Genomic DNA, 15,347 nt, shown 5'->3' with positions numbered 1-15,347 from the left:
TTCTACTCTAGCACTAGTTATGCTCTTAGCTGTTGGTTTTGGAAGGAAATGCACTTACGATTTCTTCAGACCTGAAGTTCTTTTATCTACCTATGTTGAACGCACTTATTGGAAGTCGCTTTGGATAAAAGCGTCTGCTAAATGACCATAATGTAATTTAATGTAATGTAGACTTTTTGCTGTTGTTAATTGACGTTTTGTGACGACATGCACAAGGTATTAGCAGAGAGTATTTGCTGATGTAATACTACCTGGAAGTCCACTGCATGGATGGTGAGCTGAAGTGCGGTGTGAATTGAAGTGTGCAACATAAAGACCAATGCTTTTAATGAACACAGTGTTACATTTTGACAGTTGCACATTTTGTATCACATTGTACTGAAAGTTGGACAAAAGGTACAATCATGATCAAACTTAATAGAGAAAATGTGTTTCCTTCAGTTTTGCTACTGATCACATCCAAAGAGTCTGTACTGATTCTCCATCTCTTGAATGCCCAAACATGTGTTCCTGTATTCATCAGTCTGACATTCAGCGTCTGTTGGCCAGTACTCGATCCATGTCCTCTCACCCAGTACATAGTGAATTCTGAGGACAGAAAAGTGGAACTAGTTAACAGAGTGTATAGAGAAACAGAACAGAGGGTCACTGATTATAGTGGATTTATGGTTCTTCATTATGAATGAAATCTTTTTAGAAAACATTTTGGTCTGAAACTGAAAAGAGGGAACATCACACACACACACACACACACACACACACACACACACACACACACACACACACACACACACACACACTCACGTTTGGCTCTGATCATCTTTAAAAATATCTACGGATGTGCCCATGACAAGGTAGGTTTTGCCAGTAGTCAGTGCTAAAGGCCCTCTGCAGTGGGGATAACCGAGGAAGATGCGCTTTTTACCAAGTGAAGCCACGTCAGCATTTCCTGTAATCATAACATAGGGAAGAAGAACGTGAGTAGCTAAACAGATGAAGTGTAGCACCGCAGGCACAGGCTGTAACAGTTAAGTCATACATGGAGAATTTTTTTGTCCACCTAGAAACACAATTAAACATGGGGACAAGAAAATAGACACATTTTAGTCGAGATAAATGCCCACCTTCCTTGATGATCGACTCCACCTTCATTGTGTAAATGTCAGTGGATATCCCGTCTGTAAATCCGTCCTGTCTCACTTTGTACACTAAGGACAGGTATTTTGCAGATGGTTAAATTGGTCATAATTTGATTCACTCACTAGCTCTCTCTTTCACTCTCTTTCACTCTCTCTATCTCACTCACTCACTCACTCACTCATCAGTGATCAAGTCATCTTACCGTAATCTATTCTGCTGTTGGCAGTTGTCTCACAAGGCTTAGCAGCGCGGTCATCATTGTCAATTTTACCCTTCCTCTGCATACTGCAATTCTCTGGAAATACCCAATGAGCACACAGTGAACACACCACTGCAGACTGGATCGAATGTATTCACGTGCATACGCAGGAGCATTATTTTGTAGGTGGCTCAAGAAACACACAACAGTAATTCTGCAGTTCTGTTACTTTGATTGTGACCCAGCAACAGACAGCAGTTCAGTTATCAGTTTCATATTGTGTTGCTTACCTTCAGCACATGTGCATTCATCATTTCTGCAGAGTTTCAGCAGCTGGCCACCTCTCCTCTCTGGGTGATAGAATTTTATACAACGTGTCTCTGCAATGGAACAGGAATTGTATTATAGTAAAAATAATCAAAAGAACACATGAAATTAGATTCAAACTGTGCTATGTAAACTTTTGACCTGGAACCATTAGCTTCACATTAACACAGATATATCAGGGTCATCGGTACATCTGATCGGTCCGCTGTCTGTTCAGGTGATGTCGCTGTAGGACGTGTTTTTGCTGTATACATTTGTGATTCTCAGGTTGGGTGGCTTTAAAGTACTTTCTTAAAATTTGACACAATTTCCTGCCAAATGTGAGTGGGTGTGGTTATATCTGATCATCTATGAGCAAATGTTGTGCTATTTGCACTTCATTTCACAAAATCATTCAACCTGATGTGGCGCTATAAAATTAAATCAGTTTTCTGTCATTAACTTCTGAAGTCGGAAAAAAGTTATCACGCCACAATCCTGCTAGCATGAAAAACAGACACAACCAACACATAGCAGAGAAAAAGAAGAGTTTTTTGCAGATGCCCCTACCATCCCCACGCTCTTTCCAAATGCATTTCTGGTCAATCGTTGGCTTTAAACAAATCTTATCCTTAGTGTCAGCTGTGGAGTGTGGAGTTATTGTTGAGTGTGTCTTTGAATGACTCACGGTCATAGTATTCATAGACCGATACCGTTGCTGGTTGTAAGATGCCCACTTTCAGCTTCTGATGGAGCCTGAAACTGATCTCTTCTGACCGTGTGTGGGAAACCTGAGGAGAGGCGCAAAGCAAAGATGAGGGAGATGGACACACACAGCAGAAGATGAAATGACAAAAGAGAAGTGGAGACTTACCTTGTCCAGGTAGATGATGAGAGAACCTCTTTCTGACAGAACTTTGTCCATCTCATACTTTGCAATGGAGCGTGCAGGACCCTTGGACAGCTGGACAGACACACAAACACTTACACCATGACCACAGGCAACACGAGCAGCTGAATCCAAGCCTCACCCTAACCTTTATGAAAGATTCAGTTTACATCACCGTCTGTTTCATTTCATCACAGAGGTAGTCAGGAAAGAAGAATGAAGGAGATCTGCAGTCTATTATACATTGTATAGGTATTTAGAAATGGTTGCTGTACAGTTGAAGATGTTTGATATATGATTTTTGAGTATAAGTGTGTGTGTGAGTGTGATAGTGTGGCCCTTACTGCATTCAGGTCATCTGTATTAACTGTGTAGCCTGTTAGCAAGCCAATATCCAAGATAGTCATGGTTGCATCATGGTCTGGGTTCTTATACCTGTGTTCAGAATGGACAAACATAACAAAGTTAAAACTAATGAATCTTTAAAGCGTTGAGATGTTTCAAATATCCCCTTGAGCTACGGCATGTGAGTGTGTGTGTGTGTGTGTGTGTGTGTGTGTGTGTGTGTGTGTGTGTGTGTGTGTGAGAAAGCACGTGCTGATCGGTGTGACCACTTGCATTTACTGCACTTACAAAACCTCGATTCTCAGCTTGTATATCTTGTCATCCTCGTCCATCTTCACTAAAGAGTCGAGAAAAAAAAGGAAATTGAGGAGAACAGTATCTGAATCTGATTTGGTTGGGTGTTTTTGACCCAGAAAAGACAAATACGAGAAGCAAGAAACAAACATAGACAATAATGAGGGCTTTATTCACCTGGGAGCAGTTCCACAGTCATGCTGTACCTCTGACAGTCGCTCTCCTTCTCTTTAGGGATTGCATAATACAGTGACACCAACTGTCACACAGACGAAAGTGTGTGTTAATCCTGCTCCTTAGAATTAGTTGGGAAACACACAAATACATTGACCTCGAAGTGTAAGGTAATGCATCAACAATGCACAATGCTCACTGTTAGTGTTGCTTCACCCGTTCCTGTGGCCGTCACTCTCACATCCTGGTTTATATCGTTGATCTGTTGATGTTTGAACATGTGCACAGAGATCAAGTCAAGTCAAGATAATGTGTGTGTGTGTGTGTGTGTGTGTGTGTGTGTGTGTGTGTGTGGTTGAGACAGAGAAGAAGAAGATGTGAGATGTTCTCACCTTAGATGTTCTAGTCGTGTAGTGGTTAACCCTGGTGAAGGAATACTTTTCAGGCCGTGCCCTGCCAGGCAGTAAGACGTCCACCTTCAGATCATAATCTGGCTCCTGAGCATTAGCCCAATACTCAGCTACTGCCTGGTACACCATGATGGTTGCCTGGAGAGAGAGAAAGAGAAAGCAAGCAGGAGAAAGCAAGAAAGAGAAGAGCGAGAGAAAACCGTGAGGTAGCACCTGACCAAAGTGCCAGAAAGACATAAATGTACTGAGAGAGAAGGTAAAGACGAGAGAAAGAGGGAGAGAGGGAGAGAGAGAGAGAGAGAGAGAGAGTTTAGAGTGAGTGTGTGCTACCTGTGTTGATCCATATCCTCCACCCGACTTCTTCTGTGTGTTAAACCATCTGACTACAGGTTTGGCATCCTCAAAGGCCTTTATTAATGAACGACAAGGAAGAGGTCAACACTGTAGGTTTATGTAACAGGATGACTCAAAGCAAACCTGGGAAAGACCAGACACAAAAGAGACACAGTGTTTGATATTTTTGTGAATTGTCTTCAAAAGAAGTACACCAATATTTATCCTATGTACACTATACCAATAGGTGCAACCAATTGTCCAGTAGCATATCTGATCAGAAAGACACGTCCACAATACATGATGTTCAATGTGATGTGTTACCCAGACTGATAATGTGTATTGAAATCACTGTTCAATTCTGCAATATGTTTTCATCGACCTTCCACCCTTTTCATACGTTAATCATTTCTGATGAAACACACAGCGGTGCAACATGCTCACCTTGGCCCTGACCAGAGCCAGAAGAGCATAAGCTGTGGCCTCCAGTGTGTAAATATGTCCCTTAGGTGTGGGCCAGCGGTTGAGCTCTGATGAACACACACACACACACACACACACACACACACACACACACACACACACACACACACACACACACACACACACACACACAAAACACATCACAGTGATCAATGAATGCAGGAGTTACAATCCACAATTAATTTCAATAGACTTCCTATGGACAAATACCTGGGTGTACAAATCTATACAGGAGGTTCCGGTTGAGTTTGTCTGCATTAGCAAGGGCATATGATGTCATGGCGACGGCATATGGGTTAGTGAGGGTGGGCAGACGCGTCTCTAGGTAGGTCACTGCTTTGTCTATACTACCTGGAAGACTCTGCACAGAAACAAAAAGGATGAGGTGGAACACAAAACGATAAGAGGATAAATAATTATAATGGGTTAGTTTTAACAGTTTAGTAGTACTGAGATATTAAGACAAAACTCTGTATGTGGGTGAGATACTTACATTGACAGTGGCAGCACATAATGTGTGTGCCTCCTGCATAGCAATGAGGCAGAAGGCTGTCATGGATGCATCTGAATCTGTGCCACGTACGTCACCCTATACATGAACACACATATGTCAGTGTCACTATTTGTCATTATCATTTACTCATTTTTCCACCATCATTTTGCACCAAGATGAATCATTGTCTTTAATTCAGTGCACATACTATCATCTCTCCATGGTATATGCTTCCAACTTCATGGAACACACCATCAGGCCGCTGCGTGTGAAGAATCAGAAATTTGACAGCATCGCAAATCATATTATTAGGCACGGCCACAAGATTATTGGCCATTGCAAAAACCTTGGCAACATAGGCAGTCAACCTTGGACAGGGGAGGACAGAAGAGAAGAGGAGAGGAGAGGAGAGCAGAGGAGGATCATAACATTTTCTCAGAATCCAAAAAGTTAATGGTGAATGTGCAAACATTTTTGTGAGTTAATGCATGTTGAGATGCCTCACCAGGTGCTACCTGTGCGTGCTGGCCACACAGAAAAGGAGCCATCTTTCCGACGGTAGGCCAGTTGGTTCTGGTAGCCTGGAGTCACACAGAGTCATTATGCACCCAGTGTTATCCATTAGCCAGTTTGAGGAAGCCTTTACACTGGTCGTCTCAACAAAACTGAAACCTGTGAAACTAAGTGTGTAAATGTGCTTACCATGGTTGATGTGTTGGATGGCTTCATTGCGTTTCTGAAGGCCTACTTCTTCCCACTTGTTGGTTTTGTCCAAATATATCGTGGCAATGACAGGCAGCGTCATGTGGATCATGTTCTGCTCTCCACAGCCTGATGGCTGATAGATCAGTGTACCCATAGATTGACCACTAATGGCATTCTCTACCAGTGGACCTATATTCTCTTGTCCTTCAAGCACAAACACACAGATTTGGAGGATGGAGATTTATCTCTTCCAACATTTACATTTCACATCACACACAAAATACAAAATGTATCTCACCTGTTATAGAAATCTGTGAGCTGGTCGGTGTGTTTGGAACTACATCATTCTTGGGAATTAAGTTGTTGATTATGACCTCTTGTGTTCCATCTACATTGAGAGGGAACAGATTAGCAAATGAATAACTTTGATTTAACTTGTTTTTCATACTCCAGCTATTCGACTAGTTACTAGCTACTCTTACCGACACCATGTTTCACAGGGTCCAGGATTATAGTCTTTGGCTCTTTCATCAGTACACCCTCAGGCTGGAAACACAACCGCACCAGATCAGAAATCACAGCAATGTGCTAACATAGTGAACTGCTTTCTATTTATCTGTACCAGATGAGTGCTATTTGTGTGACAATACCTGTGTACCTAAGAGTAATAACACCAATCTATAGTGGTGTTATTGGATCTTAGTGCTGCATTGCTGCACCTCTCAATACTTAAGGACAGGTTATTGATTCAAGTCAGATTTACAAAACAGGAACTATTTTGTTTCAATTGGCAGCAGTGTATCAAAGGTTTCTAAAGTGACGTATGGAGTCCCCCAAGATTCAATCCTTGGACCGCCTCTATTCAGGCTCTACAGGCTCCAGCTATGCCAAACAATATCTCTTATCATGGTTATGTGGCTGAAACTCAAATCTGTGAAACTCTGTCACCATAACAATGATCCTGAGCAAGTCAGTGACTGGATGGGCCAGGATTTCCTTCAACTAAATAAGGTCAAAACTGAGATAATTATCTTCATTTCCAAAATTAACTTACACCTCGACTCCTTGTCTTCACCAAATATCAAACATCACCTTGATGAAATTTAGTTTTTTTCTTACCACCACCAGCAGCATCTTCATGATTCCGTCATGCAATGAGGAGCCTTTTACAGCTGCTTTCACCTCAACCTCATATTGACCCTCCTTCATCGGAATAATGACGAAGGAGACAGATCGTGTAGTCATGGGTCCAATTCTGACCTCTTGACGGTATCGGCCACGCTTAGACGCTGCGCTGCACACATGCGGCTTCTCAATCAAATCCACACGCGCCTGGAAAAGCGAGTGATGGTGGAACAGAAGAATGGGAGCAAGAGATTAAAGATCCCTCCATTCCTCATGATAACAGCAGGAGTAATTGTTTGCAGACAAAAGCCAAAATCAGATTTGAATATATACCAATTGCGCAAACAGTGAAGAAGATTGTCAGCTGGAAGAGCCAGACTTACAGTAATCTGTTTCGCTTTGTAGTAATGTAGGATTGCCTTCACTTCCAGCTGCTCTCCACGCACAGCTGAGTATGGCAGCCTGAGATCAATGAAGAAGTCCTTCCTGACGATCACCTCTAATGGTTCAGCCACACAGATACCTTCAAGGTAAAAGGAGGAAAACAGAGGAGGAAAAAGAAGGAGAGAGGCAAGAAGTGAAAGTTAAATAACGTAAAAGGACACAAAAAGCACATGACACACAAGTGGGAGTTCATCAGGTGAAGAGAATTGGATTTGTGCAACAAAACGTAACCCTCACCACGAGTTGGAGACAAACTAATGCCAATGAATTGCCAGGTTGTGATTGAGTCAAGCAACGGGGCGTTTTTCACATGCGTGGTGGTGCGACTGAAACAAAGAAAGGTGTGACATTTAGAGAAAAAAGCTTCAAGGGGGCATGAGTGGCGTGTTTGTGTGTGTGTGTGTGTGTGTGTGTGTGTGTGTGTGTGTGTGTGTGCGCGCGCGTGCATGCATATTGGTTACAGCTGCTTTACCACTGCTGTAAGTTTCCAGGGCAAGGAGGCAGCTGTACATCTGTCCACAACCAACTTTCCGGAAACTGCGTACGAGAAGTAATGTCATTGTTGTCCATGAAATCGTCGTCATCGTCCTCACCTGCGGGTGCACATTCAAGAAGGTTACCGGGAGACAGGTACGATCATAAGCAATCATAAACAAGCAGTCTCCCATCTCCCCTGAGTCTTACTGCGAGCCAGCATGAGTTTGTCGTGCCTTGCCCCGGCCCGCTGACCCTCCAGCGCCTTGCAGCATTTTACGAAGGCCGCAATACAGGCCGCACCATCAGTAATGTACTCGGAGCGACGGTCACAGTCGTATGATAATGGGATGTCCTTCATGCCGTCCACACAACAAGAGCGTATTAATTTGTCTTCGAATTGACTTGCTGGAAGGGGTGAGGAGGATGGAGTGGAAAGAGACACAGGGAAAAGATGAGACACAGGGGCCTCCAAATCAAATCCTGCAAATTAGTTATTTTATGTAAGTTATGTAAGTATGTAAAAAAAATACAAACTGAAGGATATTTCGAGAAAAACACTCAAAGAGAAGACAAGAGATAGATGGACTGTAACGTTTGAACTGTAACTCTTACCAAGGCTGGTTGTCACTTCCAATAACGTGGTGGCTCGTTTCCTCCTGCTGGGAGCAGGACACTTCAACTCTGAAAAGAATGATTCATAACAATTCAACTTTATTTATAGCATGTTTCTACAACAAATGTGTCTCAAAATGCTTTATGCTAATGGAACAGCATCTCACCCTGTCTGTAGGGGGTCCCAGCTGCTGTGCTTGACTGAAATATCAGTCCAGCATCAAAGAACACACCCATGTTGTCTCGTCCTCCACCTGGTGTGCAGCCTGTGTCATACTTCTCCACTGTGTCCCACACCTGACAGACACACAAGCAAAACAAACAGACAAACCTACAGGATCAGTACCATTCTAAAATGACATACGGGACTTTAATTACACACAGTAATTAAGAATGATCATGTGGAGATACAGGCTGATGCAGAGAACATGCCTTTTTCTGGGTGAGACGGTGCTTATTGTTTAGGACGAATACACCTTTGTCCACTGCCACCAGTCCTACAACGGCATTTGGATCTCCAGTGATCTTGAGACCCATCATCTCGCGAGGTTCATAGGAATTAGCAGCCCTGGTGGGCTCTAGTGTCAACTAAAGGAGGAGGGAGAGGTGGCAACAACAAAACAATTTGTATTGGAGAACATTACAAACATATAACAGAGATTCAGATTGTGTTTGAATGTTGTGGTGTTGTGTCTCACCGAGCCCATGCAGGAGTCCTTCACATCCACCCAAACAGAGTCGGATACCATACTGTTGGCAGCCGTGTGGTAGTAGGCGACGATGCGGAAGGATGGCAGCATGTCTTTGGTAATGGGAACAATGAGGGAAATCATCACTTCACCTCCTCTGTTGTATCGGCCGTGAGTAATTAGCTGACCTCTGCTCAGGATCTGGAATGACACGGCAGAACTTATTTACACGAAAACATTTATCATGTTAATAATGTAAACATCATGACCTGATTTATCATGTGAAAACCATTCCACCATCGTTCCAACCATCAATCATTTTTCTTCTGATTTGATGTATGTGGCTCTTTGATGCCCGCCTTTTTCCTGCTTTCCTTGTTTGTTAAGAAAATTCACACACACACACACACACACACACACACACACACACACACACACACGCACACATGCAGACACGCACACACACACACGCAGATATGCACATGCAAATACACACACACACTCACATAAAGATACACACACCCAAAAACACACACAACAAAGATACAAAACATTACTCACCAGATATGTGATGTTATGATTTATATTTTGCGGCATACTGACGGTGAGGGAGATTTTCAAGTTGTCATTCACCTCCACCTCAGCTGTATCCACCCCTGCAATGACAAATCCACACTGAGCACCAGGAGATGAAGATACATTATGCAACACCTCTGCCGTCACTGACGGACTTGACCGTCTCATGTTATTAAAAGACGTTACCTATGTGGATGTAGTTGCTGTTAGTAGTGGCATATGGTTGAGCTGTCATTCTGGCCAAGGCTTGCCTTTCACGAGAAATGCCTGGATCATTGGTCTTTGCCTGTCACACACACACACACACACACACACACACACACACACACACACACACACACACACACACACACAAACATTCAGATATGTTAGGTGATGTACCTCTGCATGTGTACTCACAGAAATACTTTTTAGGGGAAAAGAACATGTAAGAAAGCACCACAGCAGGTTATGTAAAAGTTAATTCTCAAGCAGCAGTTGTTTAGACTTACAGTGATTTCCAGGTTTCCCCCTGCTGTGCGTGTGTTAATGGTGAGCTTGGCCAAGCCGTTAGCTGCAGTGAAGCCCTGCACTTTGCCTGGTTCCACCACCACTGGGATGCCATTTGCCGGACTTTCATCGGGATTCAGAACTTCAACCTGGCAACAGGACACAAACAGATGCTTATTCAGAAAACATGCAGCTATCTCAGTAAAATAGCTTTAAAGGTAATTATTCTGAAATTGACTGGAATAGGGATAGGATTAATACTAGACAACAAGTAAAACTAAGTTACATGATGTTTTTGGTACCTTTGGAACACAGGTGTCAAACTCAGGCCCGCGGGCCTAATCCGGCCCGCTACATCATTTTATGTGGCCCTGCGAGAGCAAAATAAACGTCCATGCCGCTTTTAAACGTACATCGTCCATAAACTACATTTCCCACAACGCATGTCTATTTTGTGTCTCGCAAAGTGACGGCATCCTGCCTTTCAAATGCAGCGTTTCCACATCAGTGTCAGATCAGGGTTTGACGAAGGGGATTTTCCGAGGATAGATTCTCTGATATTTTAGTAAATGACTCTTTCATGTAATCTCCGCCTATGAACGACTTTCTGTGGTCAGCGTAAACTGATGCAGGTCAGCTGGCAAAAACCTGCATGCGGCTCACGAGACGCAGGTCTGTTTGCGCTTATGCACGTCAGCTGGCAAATACCCGCTTGCGGCTCGCCAACCCTGTCCGAGTGTATCATGCTTGGTGGGCAGGGACACAAAGTGCTGCCGCTTTGACAACATGCTCCGTGATGCTTTCACTTTAGACCATAGAAGACTTTTTTTCGCCGCAGCTTATTCTCTGGTTGCGTGCATGCTTCCACCTGGCGCAGCCATCTTACGTCATTATGACGCGTCGGCGCACGGTTATGCAAATCGACGTAAGTCGAGTAGTCGATTTACGTCGACGCGTCACCCCACCCAAAATTTACATATATTCCTTTCATGTGATGATATCCCGAATTTTTTTTGTCAGCATTAAGACAAAGTGTTATTCACCTTATGTGTGTGCATTTAGATTTACATGATCTGAGTTTGTTCTTGGATTAATATTTTAAAGTGAGCCTTCATTCTTCATAGATGACCTGAGGGGAAAAGAAGTTACCCACCGCAACATTAAAGGACATTCCGGGTTTGAAGTATTTGGGTGTTTTCTTGAAGTGGATAGTGTAAGGTGACGTGACAATCTGGATCCCTCTCATCTCTGCTTCCACCATTTCACCACCTGTGAGAAGATACACACACGATGACCATCACACCAATTCCAAAATAATTCACACACCATTGGAAACATCCACATGAATCTCATAATAACTGTACAAACACACACACTCTCTCTTCTCACCGTTTTCTGTCAGCACACTGACAGCTACATATATGGACTTCCCCACCAGCTCCTGGATGTTAAAGGTCTGTGTGATGTGCTCCCTCTTCAGTGTGACATCACTTTCACCTCTCGTGACCTAATGCCATCATAAAAGTAGTAACTTTAAAATTGTAAGGTTTACATTTACATTTTGCTGTATCTCTTTGTTAGGTTGATGTGAATTGCTAATTACAAAGTCAGAGTGGTTTAACTCTAAATATATGTAACATATGTACATGTGAACAATCAAATACACCAGCTGGAACAAATCTTGCCTTTATGAAGCTCATAATGTTTAGTTTCTGTTGCCCTGGATTGCTCAGGTGTACCTAATCACCTGGTAGCATAGAACGTCTGAATGGAACAATCGGCTGCAGTAACTACAGATAAGATGGTAACAGCTAAATGATTGACATGATCAACATGCTGACCTGTGTTCTCTGTAGAGAGCCGGGAAAGCTCTTCTTTTGCTCCTGATCCACAAAACCAAATACCACATAGGCTTCACCATCCACCGGCTCACCAAACAGGTAGCTGAAACCACACCATAAAGCAATCCAAATGAGAATCCAAACAATCAATCCACCTTACTTTGTATTTCAAATATCCCCTCTGTTCAAATCCAAAAAATGAAAACCTTCACATACGTAGCTTTGATGTTGACAGCATGGTCTGGGCTGTCCACATAGAAGAAGTTTGACCTCAAAACTGGGCAGCACTGAAATAGTGAATGTGTTTAGTTAACTAAATGATTGATAACTTACTGTTTGAAGTGGATCATATCAATTATATTTCAGTTTTAAAGTGTTTCTTATCTGACTCACCGTATTCTTTAACCTCAAACTCTGCAGAGAAGCTCTGCTGGGGGTTGTTGGGGAATTTGGCAACTAAAGTCCACAGTCCAAAACTAAATAAACACACACACACACACAGTGAGAAAGAGAAACAGAAAGAGAGAGAGAGAGAAATAAAAAGAAATTAGAAATAGAAATAGAAAGAAGTAAAATACTCCTGAAATAAGCAAGACTGACACCCATTGAGTTGGATTAAAATATCATTCAAACTTAATGAGCGACCGTGTACATTTAGACCAAACGGGCTGAAGAGAAAAACCTTCAATACCTGCCTTGAAATGCCGGATACAAAAAAAAGATCAAATCAAGTCGAATAAAACCCACCTGGCGATCTCAGGGATTTGATAGTCTCCACTGTGGATGCCTGATGTCAGAGAGGCACGCTCAAATGGTAAAATGATGCCGTCCGGGGTCTGAAAATAAGAAACATTGAACAATCATATCCACCACTTGACCACCTCATCAATTTCAAAACAAGTTTGATCTAATCGTCATTCTGTTCTGTGAAATATCTGTGTCATTAGCTCCTCAGATGACACGTGTTTTGACTTTTGACTGAAAGACTTTTCCAGGTGCCTTGGGTCCTTTCCCAGCTTGAGTGTTAACATGAAGATGATGAAGATATCCTATTTAAAATCCATGTGCACTGAAATACTGTATATGAGAAGAGGATATACTGTATATCTATGCGATGGATGTATACAATGTGCTTATAAATGATACAGTACCACAAGCTCAATGGCAATGGAAGCCTCAGTTTGGCTGTTTTCCTCCGTCTGCACAGGCTCCATGAGTGGTGTCACTGCAAACATCCTGTAATAGACTGTAACCAAGTAGATTTGGACTTTTAAAAACCAATTTAGCAGTAACATACAGGGGTTATTTGTATTGTTGGAGGCAACCATGCAGTGTAACAGGGGTCGAGGTAAAGAACAACCACAAAGTATCACTCCTCAAACAGAAAGGTGTTCAAATATCTTGTAAACTACTATAAAGAATAGATAAATGTTACATTAAGTCAGAAATAGTGGCATGTGATGACCAAACCTTTTGTGTTGGGGGTGTAGATGGTCTTGTCTGTCTGGATGAAAATGTAGCCAGACTGGAAGGAAACTAAAGCCACCGTCTCCAGCAGTCGATCAGGAAACTGAGCTTGCAAGTACACATACTGCTTCCTGTTGGGATCCTTACTGAAGTCTGCAGAAGGGATCTGAAACCAGTATGAACAACAGAGTTTATATCATCTATATTTATGGATACAAATATATTCACATAATTTCTGTATTTGTATTTATTACCAAAATCTTTCCAAAAGTCTGAAATTTGTTGTCATTGTTGAGGGTCACTGTAGTGGATACCAGCCTCTTGGCTTTGGTTGGATGGCTCAACACATTGATTACAACTCTGATGTCTGCACCAGTGTAGTCTTGACATTCCACAAAGATGTTTTCTGTTGCTCCTACCCGCAACAAGTTGGGGGCAGTCATCAGCTGCCTGAGAGCAGAGAGAAGGAGAGCCAAAGGGTTTGATTTTAATAATCGCTACTTATCATTATTTAACCCTCAGTGTGGGTTCGCCGACCTGTTTGTGAACATGCATGATAATAAAATACTTCACTGTGTGTAGTGATCAGGAGGGACATCAGTAGGCACCAACATGGTTCTTAGACACAGTGTGTAACCTAATGTTTATCCTGACCAGGATCCAAGCCAAAGTCCAATAAGACATTTCATCACTGTTCTTGAAACTGTTTGCTCTCTGGCTTAGTGTTGCACTGTGCAAACTCAGAAGAACACTGAGCAAACTGTCCCCATTTCAACGATGCTGTTACCGTAAATTATGTAAGAGAAAATTGGACTCCGATATATAATATTGGGAGTGGCAGTATCTCAGTCCATATTCCAGTAGTATTACTGTAATAGTGCTGTTTGTTTTAAGTTAAAGCTCAGTCCAAAGGGACTCAGCTTGGGAACTGGAGGGTCACCGGTTCGAGTCCTGTATGGACCAAGAAAGTGAACTCGCAGCTGGAGACTGGCCAGTTTGCCTACAGGGCACTGCCGAGGTGCCCTTGAGCAAGGCACCAAACCCCCAAAACTGCTCCATTAACTATGATGGTTAACAGAGACAAGCTACTTTAAAGTCCTCAATGAAAATGAAGTGAAATGATGTTCGTTTGTATAATTCAAAACAGGAAAGAAACTACTTTACCAGTTGTCCATCTAACTAAGTAGCCTCATTTGTGGAGTAACTGCTATGAATTTCCTGCTGTGATCATTATAAATAGATAGAATGAACAACATGTGTGACCTCATCTTTGCCCCACATCACAGAAAGAGTGCCATGGCTTTAAGACCTGTTGTTGTCGAAACCCAAGACTTTGTAATGATTTTTCAAAATATAATAGTTTGAAGGGAATGGAAAGGATTTTAATGTGAAGGTACACATTAACAGTTAAAAGCACTTAATTAACACAGCAAAGGGGAGAAACAATAAAGGCCTCTCAATTAAATATAATCAGATTTTTCATAAACCAGGCAGAGTTGTTGGAACACTCTCCGACACAGCAACTAGCTTTAGTAAAATAAGGCAACAGCCACCTTCTGAGACTTTTACATTCTGACATGTGCATTACCTAGGATGGATCACACTATTTAAATTGATTTCACTTATTTACCCAGTCACTTATTATAAATGCCAGTATGACTCTTGCTCGGCAGAGCTGAGATTTCAACTTTGTTAACTTTAATGTGCCCCCGAACAAGGCAATGGTGTATCTACTCACAGAGGAGCCCCATCAGCCAAGTTGGTCATGGAGAAAAAGGCCACAGCGGCCAGGAACCACCGCAGGGTCCTGGGAATCCTGCTCCGTGACTCCATCAGTGCTGTGTGTGTAGCCTGTG

General features: G+C 42.5%; 1 long non-coding RNA gene and 1 pseudogene across 1 annotated transcript in view; one reads left to right on the top strand and one right to left on the bottom strand.

The window, feature by feature from the left end:
* LOC142996751 (uncharacterized) overlaps positions 1–4,284 on the top strand; it is a 24,121-nt gene extending 19,837 nt beyond the window's left edge. The window contains exon 2 of the long non-coding RNA XR_012961780.1: positions 4,249–4,284. This is a non-coding gene — a long non-coding RNA (uncharacterized LOC142996751). The remainder of the gene's footprint in view (positions 1–4,248) is intronic.
* LOC142996746 (complement C3-like) lies at positions 311–15,347 on the bottom strand (annotated as a pseudogene).

The sequence above is a fragment of the Genypterus blacodes genome, unplaced genomic scaffold (genome assembly GCF_046128005.1).
Source record: "Genypterus blacodes isolate CSIRO-AG114 ecotype Tasmania unplaced genomic scaffold, CSIRO-AGI_Gbla_v1 ptg000039l_1, whole genome shotgun sequence".
Taxonomy (NCBI): domain Eukaryota; kingdom Metazoa; phylum Chordata; class Actinopteri; order Ophidiiformes; family Ophidiidae; genus Genypterus; species Genypterus blacodes.
This window is presented reverse-complemented; position numbering and strand designations above follow the sequence as displayed.